This window comes from Nuphar pumila, chromosome 1, assembly GCF_984573655.1.
Source record: "Nuphar pumila chromosome 1, dmNupPumi1.hap1.1, whole genome shotgun sequence".
Lineage (NCBI taxonomy): Eukaryota > Viridiplantae > Streptophyta > Magnoliopsida > Nymphaeales > Nymphaeaceae > Nuphar > Nuphar pumila.
In genome coordinates, this window is record NC_143249.1 from 162023516 (window position 1) to 162036632 (window position 13117).

General features: G+C 57.1%; 22 non-coding genes and 3 pseudogenes across 22 annotated transcripts; all 25 read left to right on the forward strand.

Moving 5' to 3' along the window:
* The first annotated feature begins 70 nt into the window (after positions 1-70).
* On the forward strand, positions 71-189 carry LOC149850468 (5S ribosomal RNA). Its single transcript, XR_016426034.1, has one exon. It is a non-coding gene; the product is annotated as a 5S ribosomal RNA (ribosomal RNA).
* A 423-nt stretch (positions 190-612) lies between these two features.
* Positions 613-731, forward strand: LOC149850469 (5S ribosomal RNA). Its single transcript, XR_016425708.1, has one exon. It is a non-coding gene; the product is annotated as a 5S ribosomal RNA (ribosomal RNA).
* A 410-nt stretch (positions 732-1141) lies between these two features.
* Positions 1142-1260, forward strand: LOC149850470 (5S ribosomal RNA). The gene has a single exon (XR_016437468.1). It is a non-coding gene; the product is annotated as a 5S ribosomal RNA (ribosomal RNA).
* Positions 1261-1670: 410 nt separating this feature from the next.
* On the forward strand, positions 1671-1789 carry LOC149850471 (5S ribosomal RNA). The gene has a single exon (XR_016434412.1). It is a non-coding gene; the product is annotated as a 5S ribosomal RNA (ribosomal RNA).
* Positions 1790-2211: 422 nt separating this feature from the next.
* Positions 2212-2330, forward strand: LOC149850472 (5S ribosomal RNA). The gene has a single exon (XR_016427058.1). It is a non-coding gene; the product is annotated as a 5S ribosomal RNA (ribosomal RNA).
* A 423-nt stretch (positions 2331-2753) lies between these two features.
* LOC149850473 (5S ribosomal RNA) lies at positions 2754-2872 on the forward strand (annotated as a pseudogene).
* Positions 2873-3295: 423 nt separating this feature from the next.
* LOC149850474 (5S ribosomal RNA) lies at positions 3296-3414 on the forward strand. The gene has a single exon (XR_016434118.1). It is a non-coding gene; the product is annotated as a 5S ribosomal RNA (ribosomal RNA).
* Positions 3415-3837: 423 nt separating this feature from the next.
* Positions 3838-3956, forward strand: LOC149850475 (5S ribosomal RNA). Its single transcript, XR_016433778.1, has one exon. It is a non-coding gene; the product is annotated as a 5S ribosomal RNA (ribosomal RNA).
* A 423-nt stretch (positions 3957-4379) lies between these two features.
* LOC149850476 (5S ribosomal RNA) lies at positions 4380-4498 on the forward strand. The gene has a single exon (XR_016425710.1). It is a non-coding gene; the product is annotated as a 5S ribosomal RNA (ribosomal RNA).
* Positions 4499-4908: 410 nt separating this feature from the next.
* Positions 4909-5027, forward strand: LOC149850477 (5S ribosomal RNA). The gene has a single exon (XR_016437479.1). It is a non-coding gene; the product is annotated as a 5S ribosomal RNA (ribosomal RNA).
* Positions 5028-5450: 423 nt separating this feature from the next.
* LOC149850478 (5S ribosomal RNA) lies at positions 5451-5569 on the forward strand. Its single transcript, XR_016425711.1, has one exon. It is a non-coding gene; the product is annotated as a 5S ribosomal RNA (ribosomal RNA).
* Positions 5570-5979: 410 nt separating this feature from the next.
* LOC149850479 (5S ribosomal RNA) lies at positions 5980-6098 on the forward strand. Its single transcript, XR_016437501.1, has one exon. It is a non-coding gene; the product is annotated as a 5S ribosomal RNA (ribosomal RNA).
* A 423-nt stretch (positions 6099-6521) lies between these two features.
* Positions 6522-6640, forward strand: LOC149850480 (5S ribosomal RNA). The gene has a single exon (XR_016426190.1). It is a non-coding gene; the product is annotated as a 5S ribosomal RNA (ribosomal RNA).
* Positions 6641-7050: 410 nt separating this feature from the next.
* On the forward strand, positions 7051-7169 carry LOC149850481 (5S ribosomal RNA). Its single transcript, XR_016434416.1, has one exon. It is a non-coding gene; the product is annotated as a 5S ribosomal RNA (ribosomal RNA).
* Positions 7170-7591: 422 nt separating this feature from the next.
* LOC149850482 (5S ribosomal RNA) lies at positions 7592-7710 on the forward strand. Its single transcript, XR_016427060.1, has one exon. It is a non-coding gene; the product is annotated as a 5S ribosomal RNA (ribosomal RNA).
* A 423-nt stretch (positions 7711-8133) lies between these two features.
* LOC149850483 (5S ribosomal RNA) lies at positions 8134-8252 on the forward strand (annotated as a pseudogene).
* Positions 8253-8675: 423 nt separating this feature from the next.
* LOC149850484 (5S ribosomal RNA) lies at positions 8676-8794 on the forward strand. The gene has a single exon (XR_016434121.1). It is a non-coding gene; the product is annotated as a 5S ribosomal RNA (ribosomal RNA).
* A 423-nt stretch (positions 8795-9217) lies between these two features.
* Positions 9218-9336, forward strand: LOC149850485 (5S ribosomal RNA). Its single transcript, XR_016433781.1, has one exon. It is a non-coding gene; the product is annotated as a 5S ribosomal RNA (ribosomal RNA).
* Positions 9337-9759: 423 nt separating this feature from the next.
* LOC149850486 (5S ribosomal RNA) lies at positions 9760-9878 on the forward strand. The gene has a single exon (XR_016425714.1). It is a non-coding gene; the product is annotated as a 5S ribosomal RNA (ribosomal RNA).
* A 410-nt stretch (positions 9879-10288) lies between these two features.
* LOC149850487 (5S ribosomal RNA) lies at positions 10289-10407 on the forward strand. The gene has a single exon (XR_016437512.1). It is a non-coding gene; the product is annotated as a 5S ribosomal RNA (ribosomal RNA).
* A 423-nt stretch (positions 10408-10830) lies between these two features.
* Positions 10831-10949, forward strand: LOC149850488 (5S ribosomal RNA). The gene has a single exon (XR_016435071.1). It is a non-coding gene; the product is annotated as a 5S ribosomal RNA (ribosomal RNA).
* A 422-nt stretch (positions 10950-11371) lies between these two features.
* On the forward strand, positions 11372-11490 carry LOC149850489 (5S ribosomal RNA). Its single transcript, XR_016433997.1, has one exon. It is a non-coding gene; the product is annotated as a 5S ribosomal RNA (ribosomal RNA).
* A 423-nt stretch (positions 11491-11913) lies between these two features.
* On the forward strand, positions 11914-12032 carry LOC149850490 (5S ribosomal RNA; annotated as a pseudogene).
* Positions 12033-12455: 423 nt separating this feature from the next.
* On the forward strand, positions 12456-12574 carry LOC149850491 (5S ribosomal RNA). The gene has a single exon (XR_016426035.1). It is a non-coding gene; the product is annotated as a 5S ribosomal RNA (ribosomal RNA).
* Positions 12575-12997: 423 nt separating this feature from the next.
* LOC149850492 (5S ribosomal RNA) lies at positions 12998-13116 on the forward strand. The gene has a single exon (XR_016425715.1). It is a non-coding gene; the product is annotated as a 5S ribosomal RNA (ribosomal RNA).
* The last annotated feature ends 1 nt before the right edge of the window (position 13117 follows it).

Genomic DNA, 13117 nt, shown 5'->3' on the forward strand with positions numbered 1-13117 from the left:
CGGTTCGTGCGTTGCGGCCCCCACGGCTCCCGCGTGAGGCATAAGAGCATTTTTTCGCGCAACATGTAACGTGTGCGATCATAGCAGCACTAAAGCACCGGATCCCATCAGAACTCCGAAGTTAAGCGTGCTTGGGCGAGAGTATTACTGGAATGGGTGACCTCCTGGGAAGTCCTCGTGTTGCACTCTCTATTTACCTTCGGCGCTTTTTTGTCGTCGGCACCAACCTCCGACCTTCTTTTCACTTACCGCAACACACCGTATCTGATCCATCAAGGTCTTCTGCTTCCCTTTCACCCTCGCCTTGCGCGCCGCAGCGCCCGCACCCGACACGAGCCGCGGCGTGCGACAAAAGCAGCAGTTCCGGCTCTCCGGACTGTAACTTGGCACACCGATGTCGGAATTCGGCGATTTTCGTGGCCACGGAAAGCTCGTTCCGCTGGCTACGACGTGGCGAACAGACGAAGTCGGTTCGGGACCGTTTCGGATGCCGTTTAAGCTCATTTCGGGCGTTTTTCGGGGCCGTTTTTATGACGGCTAGTCGGTTCGTGCGTTGCGGCCCCCACGGCTCCCGCGTGAGGCATAAGAGCATTTTTTCGCGCAACATGTAACGGGTGCGATCACACTAGCACTAAAGCACCGGATCCCATTAGAACTCTGAAGTTAAGCGTGCTTGGGCGAGAGTAGTACTGGGATGGGTGACCTCCTGGGAAGTCCTCGTGTTGCACTCTCTTTTTGCCTTCGGCGCTTTTTTGTCGTCGGCACCAACCTCCGACCTTCTTTTCACTTCCCGCAACACACCGTATCTGATCCATCGAGGTCTTCTGCTTCCCTTTCACCCTCGCCTTGCGCGCCGCAGCGCCGGCACCCGACACGAGCCGCGGCGTGCGACAAACGCAGCAGTTCCGGCTCGCCAGACCGTAACTTGGCACGCCGATGTCGAAATTCGGCGATTTTCCTGGCCACGGAAAGCTCGTTCCGCTGGCTACGACGTGACGAACAGACGAAGTCGGTTCGGGACCGTTTTAGATGCCGTTTAAGATCATTTCGGGCGTTTCTATGATGACTAGTCGGTTTGTGCGTTGCGGCCCCCACGGCTCCCGCGTGAGGCATAAGAGCATTTTTTCGCGCAACATGTAACGGGTGCGATCATACCAGCACTAAAGCACCGGATCCCATCAGAACTCTGAAGTTAAGCGTGCTTGAGCGAGAGTAGTACTGGGATGGGTGACCTCCTGGGAAGTCCTTGTGTTGCACTCTCTTTTTGCCTTCGGCGCTTTTTTGTCGTCGGCACCAACCTCCGACCTTCTTTTCACTTCCCGCAACACACCGTATCTGATCCATCGAGGTCTTCTGCTTCCCTTTCACCCTCGCCTTGCGCGCCGCAGCGCCGGCACCCGACACGAGCCGCGGCGTGCGACAAACGCAGCAGTTCCGGCTCGCCGGACCGTAACTTGGCACGCCGATGTCGAAATTCGGCGATTTTCCTGGCCACGGAAAGCTCGTTCCGCTGGCTACGACGTGACGAAAAGACGAAGTCGGTTCGGGACCGTTTCAGATGCCGTTTAAGCTCATTTCGGGCGTTTCTATGACGGCTAGTCGGTTTGTGCGTTGCGGCCCCCACGGCTCCCGCGTGAGGCATAAGAGCATTTTTTCGCGCAACATGTAACGGGTGCGATCATACCAGCACTAAAGCACCGGATCCCATCAGAACTCTGAAGTTAAGCGTGCTTGAGCAAGAGTAGTACTGGGATGGGTGACCTCCTGGGAAGTCCTTGTGTTGCACTCTCTTTTTGCCTTCGGCGCTTTTTTGTCGTCGGCACCAACCTCCGACCTTCTTTTCACTTCCCGCAACACACCGTATCTGATCCATCGAGGTCTTCTGCTTCCCTTTCACCCTCGCCTAACGCGCCGCAGCGCCGGCACCCGACACGAGCCGCGGCGTGCGACAAACGCAGCAGTTCCGGCTCGCCGGACCGTAACTTGGCACGCCGATGTCGAAATTCGGCGATTTTCCTGGCCACGGAAAGCACGTTCCGCTGGCTACGACGTGACGAACAGACGAAGTCGGTTCGGGACCGTTTCAGATGCCGTTTAAGCTCGTTTCGGGCGTTTTTCGGGGCGTTTCTATGACGGCTAGTCGGTTTGTGCGTTGCGGCCCCCACGGCTCCCGCGTGAGGCATAAGAGCATTTTTTCGCGCAACATGTAACGGGTGCGATCATACCAGCACTAAAGCACCGGATTCCATCAGAACTCCGAAGTTAAGCGTGCTTGGGCGAGAGTAGTACTGGGATGGGTGACCTCCTGGGAAGTCCTCGTGTTGCACTCTCTTTTTGCCTTCGGCGCTTTTTTGTCGTCGGCACCAACCTCCGACCTTCTTTTCACTTCCCGCAACACACCGTATCTGATCCATCGAGGTCTTCTGCTTCCCTTTCACCCTCGCCTTGCGCGCCGCAGCGCCGGCACCCGACACGAGCCGCGGCGTGCGACAAAAGCAGCAGTTCCGGCTCTCCGGACCGTAACTTGGCACGCCGATGTCGGAATTCGGCGATTTTCGTGGCCACGGAAAGCTCGTTCCGCTGGCTACGACGTGGCGAACAGACAAAGTCGGTTCGGGACCGTTTCGGATGCCGTTTAAGCGCGTTTCGGTCGTTTTTCGGGGTCGTTTCTATGACGGCTAGTCGGTTCGTGCGTTGCGGCCCCCACGGCTCCCGCGTGAGGCATAAGAGCATTTTTTCGCGCAACATGTAACGGGTGCGATCATACCAGTTCTAAAGAACCGGATCCCATCAGAACTTCGAAGTTAAGCATGCTTGGGCGAGAGTAGTACTGGGATGGGTGACCTCCTGGGAAGTCCTCGTGTTGCACTCTCTTTTTGCCTTCGACGCTTTTTTGTGGTCGGCACCAACCTCCGACGTTCTTTTCACTTACCGCAACACACCGTATCTGATCCATCGAGGTCTTCTGCTTCCCTTTCACCCTCGCCTTGCGCGCCGCAGCGCCGACACCCGACACGAGCCGCGGCGTGCGACAAAAGCAGCAGTTCCGGCTCGCCGGACCGTAACTTGGCACGCCGATGTCGGAATTCGGCGATTTTTGTGGCCACGGAAAGCTCGTTCCGCTGGCTACGACGTGGCGAACAGACGAAGTCGGTTCGGGACCGTTTCGGATGCCGCGTAAGCTAGTTTCAGTCATTTTTCGGGGCCGTTTCTATGACGGCTAGTCGGTTCGTGCGTTGCGGCCCCCACGGCTCCCGCGTGAGGCATAAGAGCATTTTTTCGCGCAACATGTAACGTGTGCGATCATACCAGCACTAAAGCACCGGATCCCATCAGAACTCCGAAGTTAAGCGTGCTTGGGCGAGAGTATTACTGGAATGGGTGACCTCCTGGGAAGTCCTCGTGTTGCACTCTCTATTTACCTTCGGCGCTTTTTTGTCGTCGGCACCAACCTCCGACCTTCTTTTCACTTACCGCAACACACCGTATCTGATCCATCAAGGTCTTCTGCTTCCCTTTCACCCTCGCCTTGCGCGCCGCAGCGCCCGCACCCGACACGAGCCGCGGCGTGCGACAAAAGCAGCAGTTCCGGCTCTCCGGACTGTAACTTGGCACACCGATGTCGGAATTCGGCGATTTTCGTGGCCACGGAAAGCTCGTTCCGCTGGCTACGACGTGGCGAACAGACGAAGTCGGTTCGGGACCGTTTCGGATGCCGTTTAAGCTAGTTTCAGTCGTTTTTCGGGGCCGTTTCTATGACGGCTAGTCGGTTCGTGCGTTGCGGCCCCCACGGCTCCCGCGTGAGGCATAAGAGCATTTTTTCGCGCAACATGTAACGTGTGCGATCATAGCAGCACTAAAGCACCGGATCCCATCAGAACTCCGAAGTTAAGCGTGCTTGGGCGAGAGTAGTACTGGAATGGGTGACCTCCTGGGAAGTCCTCGTGTTGCACTCTCTATTTACCTTCGGCGCTTTTTTGTCGTCGGCACCAACCTCCGACCTTCTTTTCACTTACCGCAACACACCGTATCTGATCCATCAAGGTCTTCTGCTTCCCTTTCACCCTCGCCTTGCGCGCCGCAGCGCCCGCACCCGACACGAGCCGCGGCGTGCGACAAAAGCAGCAGTTCCGGCTCTCCGGACTGTAACTTGGCACACCGATGTCGGAATTCGGCGATTTTCGTGGCCACGGAAAGCTCGTTCCGCTGGCTACGACGTGGCGAACAGACGAAGTCGGTTCGGGACCGTTTCGGATGCCGTTTAAGCTCATTTCGGGCGTTTTTCGGGGCCGTTTTTATGACGGCTAGTCGGTTCGTGCGTTGCGGCCCCCACGGCTCCCGCGTGAGGCATAAGAGCATTTTTTCGCGCAACATGTAACGGGTGCGATCACACTAGCACTAAAGCACCGGATCCCATTAGAACTCTGAAGTTAAGCGTGCTTGGGCGAGAGTAGTACTGGGATGGGTGACCTCCTGGGAAGTCCTCGTGTTGCACTCTCTTTTTGCCTTCGGCGCTTTTTTGTCGTCGGCACCAACCTCCGACCTTCTTTTCACTTCCCGCAACACACCGTATCTGATCCATCGAGGTCTTCTGCTTCCCTTTCACCCTCGCCTTGCGCGCCGCAGCGCCGGCACCCGACACGAGCCGCGGCGTGCGACAAACGCAGCAGTTCCGGCTCGCCAGACCGTAACTTGGCACGCCGATGTCGAAATTCGGCGATTTTCCTGGCCACGGAAAGCTCGTTCCGCTGGCTACGACGTGACGAACAGACGAAGTCGGTTCGGGACCGTTTTAGATGCCGTTTAAGATCATTTCGGGCGTTTCTATGATGACTAGTCGGTTTGTGCGTTGCGGCCCCCACGGCTCCCGCGTGAGGCATAAGAGCATTTTTTCGCGCAACATGTAACGGGTGCGATCATACCAGCACTAAAGCACCGGATCCCATCAGAACTCTGAAGTTAAGCGTGCTTGAGCGAGAGTAGTACTGGGATGGGTGACCTCCTGGGAAGTCCTTGTGTTGCACTCTCTTTTTGCCTTCGGCGCTTTTTTGTCGTCGGCACCAACCTCCGACCTTCTTTTCACTTACCGCAACACACCGTATCTGATCCATCAAGGTCTTCTGCTTCCCTTTCACCCTCGCCTTGCGCGCCGCAGCGCCCGCACCCGACACGAGCCGCGGCGTGCGACAAAAGCAGCAGTTCCGGCTCTCCGGACTGTAACTTGGCACACCGATGTCGGAATTCGGCGATTTTCGTGGCCACGGAAAGCTCGTTCCGCTGGCTACGACGTGGCGAACAGACGAAGTCGGTTCGGGACCGTTTCGGATGCCGTTTAAGCTCATTTCGGGCGTTTTTCGGGGCCGTTTTTATGACGGCTAGTCGGTTCGTGCGTTGCGGCCCCCACGGCTCCCGCGTGAGGCATAAGAGCATTTTTTCGCGCAACATGTAACGGGTGCGATCACACTAGCACTAAAGCACCGGATCCCATTAGAACTCTGAAGTTAAGCGTGCTTGGGCGAGAGTAGTACTGGGATGGGTGACCTCCTGGGAAGTCCTCGTGTTGCACTCTCTTTTTGCCTTCGGCGCTTTTTTGTCGTCGGCACCAACCTCCGACCTTCTTTTCACTTCCCGCAACACACCGTATCTGATCCATCGAGGTCTTCTGCTTCCCTTTCACCCTCGCCTTGCGCGCCGCAGCGCCGGCACCCGACACGAGCCGCGGCGTGCGACAAACGCAGCAGTTCCGGCTCGCCAGACCGTAACTTGGCACGCCGATGTCGAAATTCGGCGATTTTCCTGGCCACGGAAAGCTCGTTCCGCTGGCTACGACGTGACGAACAGACGAAGTCGGTTCGGGACCGTTTTAGATGCCGTTTAAGATCATTTCGGGCGTTTCTATGATGACTAGTCGGTTTGTGCGTTGCGGCCCCCACGGCTCCCGCGTGAGGCATAAGAGCATTTTTTCGCGCAACATGTAACGGGTGCGATCATACCAGCACTAAAGCACCGGATCCCATCAGAACTCTGAAGTTAAGCGTGCTTGAGCGAGAGTAGTACTGGGATGGGTGACCTCCTGGGAAGTCCTTGTGTTGCACTCTCTTTTTGCCTTCGGCGCTTTTTTGTCGTCGGCACCAACCTCCGACCTTCTTTTCACTTCCCGCAACACACCGTATCTGATCCATCGAGGTCTTCTGCTTCCCTTTCACCCTCGCCTTGCGCGCCGCAGCGCCGGCACCCGACACGAGCCGCGGCGTGCGACAAACGCAGCAGTTCCGGCTCGCCGGACCGTAACTTGGCACGCCGATGTCGAAATTCGGCGATTTTCCTGCCCACGGAAAGCACGTTCTGCTGGCTACGACGTGACGAACAGACGAAGTCGGTTCGGGACCGTTTCGGATGCCGTTTAAGCTCATTTCGGGCGTTTTTCGGGGCCGTTTTTATGACGGCTAGTCGGTTCGTGCGTTGCGGCCCCCACGGCTCCCGCGTGAGGCATAAGAGCATTTTTTCGCGCAACATGTAACGGGTGCGATCACACTAGCACTAAAGCACCGGATCCCATCAGAACTCTGAAGTTAAGCGTGCTTGAGCGAGAGTAGTACTGGGATGGGTGACCTCCTGGGAAGTCCTCGTGTTGCACTCTTTTTTTGCCTTCGGCGCTTTTTTGTCGTCGGCACCAACCTCCGACCTTCTTTTCACTTCCCGCAACACACCGTATCTGATCCATCGAGGTCTTCTGCTTCCCTTTCACCCTCGCCTTGCACGCCGCAGCGCCGGCACCCGACACGAGCCGCGGCGTGCGACAAACGCAGCAGTTCCGGCTCGCCGGACCGTAACTTGGCACGCCGATGTCGAAATTCGGCGATTTTCCTGGCCACGGAAAGCTCGTTCCGCTGGCTACGACGTGACGAAAAGACGAAGTCGGTTCGGGACCGTTTCAGATGCCGTTTAAGCTCATTTCGGGCGTTTCTATGACGGCTAGTCGGTTTGTGCGTTGCGGCCCCCACGGCTCCCGCGTGAGGCATAAGAGCATTTTTTCGCGCAACATGTAACGGGTGCGATCATACCAGCACTAAAGCACCGGATCCCATCAGAACTCTGAAGTTAAGCGTGCTTGAGCAAGAGTAGTACTGGGATGGGTGACCTCCTGGGAAGTCCTTGTGTTGCACTCTCTTTTTGCCTTCGGCGCTTTTTTGTCGTCGGCACCAACCTCCGACCTTCTTTTCACTTCCCGCAACACACCGTATCTGATCCATCGAGGTCTTCTGCTTCCCTTTCACCCTCGCCTTGCGCGCCGCAGCGCCGGCACCCGACACGAGCCGCGGCGTGCGACAAACGCAGCAGTTCCGGCTCGCCGGACCGTAACTTGGCACGCCGATGTCGAAATTCGGCGATTTTCCTGGCCACGGAAAGCACGTTCCGCTGGCTACGACGTGACGAACAGACGAAGTCGGTTCGGGACCGTTTCAGATGCCGTTTAAGCTCGTTTCGGGCGTTTTTCGGGGCGTTTCTATGACGGCTAGTCGGTTTGTGCGTTGCGGCCCCCACGGCTCCCGCGTGAGGCATAAGAGCATTTTTTCGCGCAACATGTAACGGGTGCGATCATACCAGCACTAAAGCACCGGATTCCATCAGAACTCCGAAGTTAAGCGTGCTTGGGCGAGAGTAGTACTGGGATGGGTGACCTCCTGGGAAGTCCTCGTGTTGCACTCTCTTTTTGCCTTCGGCGCTTTTTTGTCGTCGGCACCAACCTCCGACCTTCTTTTCACTTCCCGCAACACACCGTATCTGATCCATCGAGGTCTTCTGCTTCCCTTTCACCCTCGCCTTGCGCGCCGCAGCGCCGGCACCCGACACGAGCCGCGGCGTGCGACAAAAGCAGCAGTTCCGGCTCTCCGGACCGTAACTTGGCACGCCGATGTCGGAATTCGGCGATTTTCGTGGCCACGGAAAGCTCGTTCCGCTGGCTACGACGTGGCGAACAGACAAAGTCGGTTCGGGACCGTTTCGGATGCCGTTTAAGCGCGTTTCGGTCGTTTTTCGGGGTCGTTTCTATGACGGCTAGTCGGTTCGTGCGTTGCGGCCCCCACGGCTCCCGCGTGAGGCATAAGAGCATTTTTTCGCGCAACATGTAACGGGTGCGATCATACCAGTTCTAAAGAACCGGATCCCATCAGAACTTCGAAGTTAAGCATGCTTGGGCGAGAGTAGTACTGGGATGGGTGACCTCCTGGGAAGTCCTCGTGTTGCACTCTCTTTTTGCCTTCGACGCTTTTTTGTGGTCGGCACCAACCTCCGACGTTCTTTTCACTTACCGCAACACACCGTATCTGATCCATCGAGGTCTTCTGCTTCCCTTTCACCCTCGCCTTGCGCGCCGCAGCGCCGACACCCGACACGAGCCGCGGCGTGCGACAAAAGCAGCAGTTCCGGCTCGCCGGACCGTAACTTGGCACGCCGATGTCGGAATTCGGCGATTTTTGTGGCCACGGAAAGCTCGTTCCGCTGGCTACGACGTGGCGAACAGACGAAGTCGGTTCGGGACCGTTTCGGATGCCGTGTAAGCTAGTTTCAGTCATTTTTCGGGGCCGTTTCTATGACGGCTAGTCGGTTCGTGCGTTGCGGCCCCCACGGCTCCCGCGTGAGGCATAAGAGCATTTTTTCGCGCAACATGTAACGTGTGCGATCATACCAGCACTAAAGCACCGGATCCCATCAGAACTCCGAAGTTAAGCGTGCTTGGGCGAGAGTATTACTGGAATGGGTGACCTCCTGGGAAGTCCTCGTGTTGCACTCTCTATTTACCTTCGGCGCTTTTTTGTCGTCGGCACCAACCTCCGACCTTCTTTTCACTTACCGCAACACACCGTATCTGATCCATCAAGGTCTTCTGCTTCCCTTTCACCCTCGCCTTGCGCGCCGCAGCGCCCGCACCCGACACGAGCCGCGGCGTGCGACAAAAGCAGCAGTTCCGGCTCTCCGGACTGTAACTTGGCACACCGATGTCGGAATTCGGCGATTTTCGTGGCCACGGAAAGCTCGTTCCGCTGGCTACGACGTGGCGAACAGACGAAGTCGGTTCGGGACCGTTTCGGATGCCGTTTAAGCTAGTTTCAGTCGTTTTTCGGGGCCGTTTCTATGACGGCTAGTCGGTTCGTGCGTTGCGGCCCCCACGGCTCCCGCGTGAGGCATAAGAGCATTTTTTCGCGCAACATGTAACGTGTGCGATCATAGCAGCACTAAAGCACCGGATCCCATCAGAACTCCGAAGTTAAGCGTGCTTGGGCGAGAGTAGTACTGGAATGGGTGACCTCCTGGGAAGTCCTCGTGTTGCACTCTCTATTTACCTTCGGCGCTTTTTTGTCGTCGGCACCAACCTCCGACCTTCTTTTCACTTACCGCAACACACCGTATCTGATCCATCAAGGTCTTCTGCTTCCCTTTCACCCTCGCCTTGCGCGCCGCAGCGCCCGCACCCGACACGAGCCGCGGCGTGCGACAAAAGCAGCAGTTCCGGCTCTCCGGACTGTAACTTGGCACACCGATGTCGGAATTCGGCGATTTTCGTGGCCACGGAAAGCTCGTTCCGCTGGCTACGACGTGGCGAACAGACGAAGTCGGTTCGGGACCGTTTCGGATGCCGTTTAAGCTCATTTCGGGCGTTTTTCGGGGCCGTTTTTATGACGGCTAGTCGGTTCGTGCGTTGCGGCCCCCACGGCTCCCGCGTGAGGCATAAGAGCATTTTTTCGCGCAACATGTAACGGGTGCGATCACACTAGCACTAAAGCACCGGATCCCATTAGAACTCTGAAGTTAAGCGTGCTTGGGCGAGAGTAGTACTGGGATGGGTGACCTCCTGGGAAGTCCTCGTGTTGCACTCTCTTTTTGCCTTCGGCGCTTTTTTGTCGTCGGCACCAACCTCCGACCTTCTTTTCACTTCCCGCAACACACCGTATCTGATCCATCGAGGTCTTCTGCTTCCCTTTCACCCTCGCCTTGCGCGCCGCAGCGCCGGCACCCGACACGAGCCGCGGCGTGCGACAAACGCAGCAGTTCCGGCTCGCCAGACCGTAACTTGGCACGCCGATGTCGAAATTCGGCGATTTTCCTGGCCACGGAAAGCTCGTTCCGCTGGCTACGACGTGACGAACAGACGAAGTCGGTTCGGGACCGTTTTAGATGCCGTTTAAGATCATTTCGGGCGTTTCTATGATGACTAGTCGGTTTGTGCGTTGCGGCCCCCACGGCTCCCGCGTGAGGCATAAGAGCATTTTTTCGCGCAACATGTAACGGGTGCGATCATACCAGCACTAAAGCACCGGATCCCATCAGAACTCTGAAGTTAAGCGTGCTTGAGCGAGAGTAGTACTGGGATGGGTGACCTCCTGGGAAGTCCTTGTGTTGCACTCTCTTTTTGCCTTCGGCGCTTTTTTGTCGTCGGCACCAACCTCCGACCTTCTTTTCACTTCCCGCAACACACCGTATCTGATCCATCGAGGTCTTCTGCTTCCCTTTCACCCTCGCCTTGCGCGCCGCAGCGCCGGCACCCGACACGAGCCGCGGCGTGCGACAAACGCAGCAGTTCCGGCTCGCCGGACCGTAACTTGGCACGCCGATGTCGAAATTCGGCGATTTTCCTGCCCACGGAAAGCACGTTCTGCTGGCTACGACGTGACGAACAGACGAAGTCGGTTCGGGACCGTTTCGGATGCCGTTTAAGCTCATTTCGGGCGTTTTTCGGGGCCGTTTTTATGACGGCTAGTCGGTTCGTGCGTTGCGGCCCCCACGGCTCCCGCGTGAGGCATAAGAGCATTTTTTCGCGCAACATGTAACGGGTGCGATCACACTAGCACTAAAGCACCGGATCCCATCAGAACTCTGAAGTTAAGCGTGCTTGGGCGAGAGTAGTACTGGGATGGGTGACCTCCTGGGAAGTCCTCGTGTTGCACTCTTTTTTTGCCTTCGGCGCTTTTTTGTCGTCGGCACCAACCTCCGACCTTCTTTTCACTTCCCGCAACACACCGTATCTGATCCATCGAGGTCTTCTGCTTCCCTTTCACCCTCGCCTTGCGCGCCGCAGCGCCGGCACCCGACACGAGCCGCGGCGTGCGACAAACGCAGCAGTTCCGGCTCGCCGGACCGTAACTTGGCACGCCGATGTCGAAATTCGGCGATTTTCCTGGCCACGGAAAGCACGTTCCGCTGGCTACGACGTGACGAACAGACGAAGTCGGTTCGGGACCGTTTCAGATGCCGTTTAAGCTCGTTTCGGGCGTTTTTCGGGGCGTTTCTATGACGGCTAGTCGGTTTGTGCGTTGCGGCCCCCACGTCTCCCGCGTGAGGCATAAGAGCATTTTTTCGCGCAACATGTAACGGGTGCGATCATACCAGCACTAAAGCACCGGATTCCATCAGAACTCCGAAGTTAAGCGTGCTTGGGCGAGAGTAGTACTGGGATGGGTGACCTCCTGGAAAGTCCTCGTGTTGCACTCTCTTTTTGCCTTCGGCGCTTTTTTGTCGTCGGCACCAACCTCCGACCTTCTTTTCACTTCCCGCAACACACCGTATCTGATCCATCGAGGTCTTCTGCTTCCCTTTCACCCTCGCCTTGCGCGCCGCAGCGCCGGCACCCGACACGAGCCGCGGCGTGCGACAAAAGCAGCAGTTCCGGCTCTCCGGACCGTAACTTGGCACGCCGATATCGGAATTCGGCGATTTTCGTGGCCACGGAAAGCTCGTTCCGCTGGCTACGACGTGGCGAACAGACAAAGTCGGTTCGGGACCGTTTCGGATGCCGTTTAAGCGCGTTTCGGTCGTTTTTCGGGGTCGTTTCTATGACGGCTAGTCGGTTCGTGCGTTGCGGCCCCCACGGCTCCCGCGTGAGGCATAAGAGCATTTTTTCGCGCAACATGTAACGGGTGCGATCATACCAGTTCTAAAGAACCGGATCCCATCAGAACTTCGAAGTTAAGCATGCTTGGGCGAGAGTAGTACTGGGATGGGTGACCTCCTGGGAAGTCCTCGTGTTGCACTCTCTTTTTGCCTTCGACGCTTTTTTGTGGTCGGCACCAACCTCCGACGTTCTTTTCACTTACCGCAACACACCGTATCTGATCCATCGAGGTCTTCTGCTTCCCTTTCACCCTCGCCTTGCGCGCCGCAGCGCCGACACCCGACACGAGCCGCGGCGTGCGACAAAAGCAGCAGTTCCGGCTCGCCGGACCGTAACTTGGCACGCCGATGTCGGAATTCGGCGATTTTTGTGGCCACGGAAAGCTCGTTCCGCTGGCTACGACGTGGCGAACAGACGAAGTCGGTTCGGGACCGTTTCGGATGCCGTGTAAGCTAGTTTCAGTCATTTTTCGGGGCCGTTTCTATGACGGCTAGTCGGTTCGTGCGTTGCGGCCCCCACGGCTCCCGCGTGAGGCATAAGAGCATTTTTTCGCGCAACATGTAACGTGTGCGATCATAGCAGCACTAAAGCACCGGATCCCATCAGAACTCCGAAGTTAAGCGTGCTTGGGCGAGAGTATTACTGGAATGGGTGACCTCCTGGGAAGTCCTCGTGTTGCACTCTCTATTTACCTTCGGCGCTTTTTTGTCGTCGGCACCAACCTCCGACCTTCTTTTCACTTACCGCAACACACCGTATCTGATCCATCAAGGTCTTCTGCTTCCCTTTCACCCTCGCCTTGCGCGCCGCAGCGCCCGCACCCGACACGAGCCGCGGCGTGCGACAAAAGCAGCAGTTCCGGCTCTCCGGACTGTAACTTGGCACACCGATGTCGGAATTCGGCGATTTTCGTGGCCACGGAAAGCTCGTTCCGCTGGCTACGACGTGGCGAACAGACGAAGTCGGTTCGGGACCGTTTCGGATGCCGTTTAAGCTCATTTCGGGCGTTTTTCGGGGCCGTTTTTATGACGGCTAGTCGGTTCGTGCGTTGCGGCCCCCACGGCTCCCGCGTGAGGCATAAGAGCATTTTTTCGCGCAACATGTAACGGGTGCGATCACACTAGCACTAAAGCACCGGATCCCATTAGAACTCTGAAGTTAAGCGTGCTTGGGCGAGAGTAGTACTGGGATGGGTGACCTCCTGGGAAGTCCTCGTGTTGCACTCTC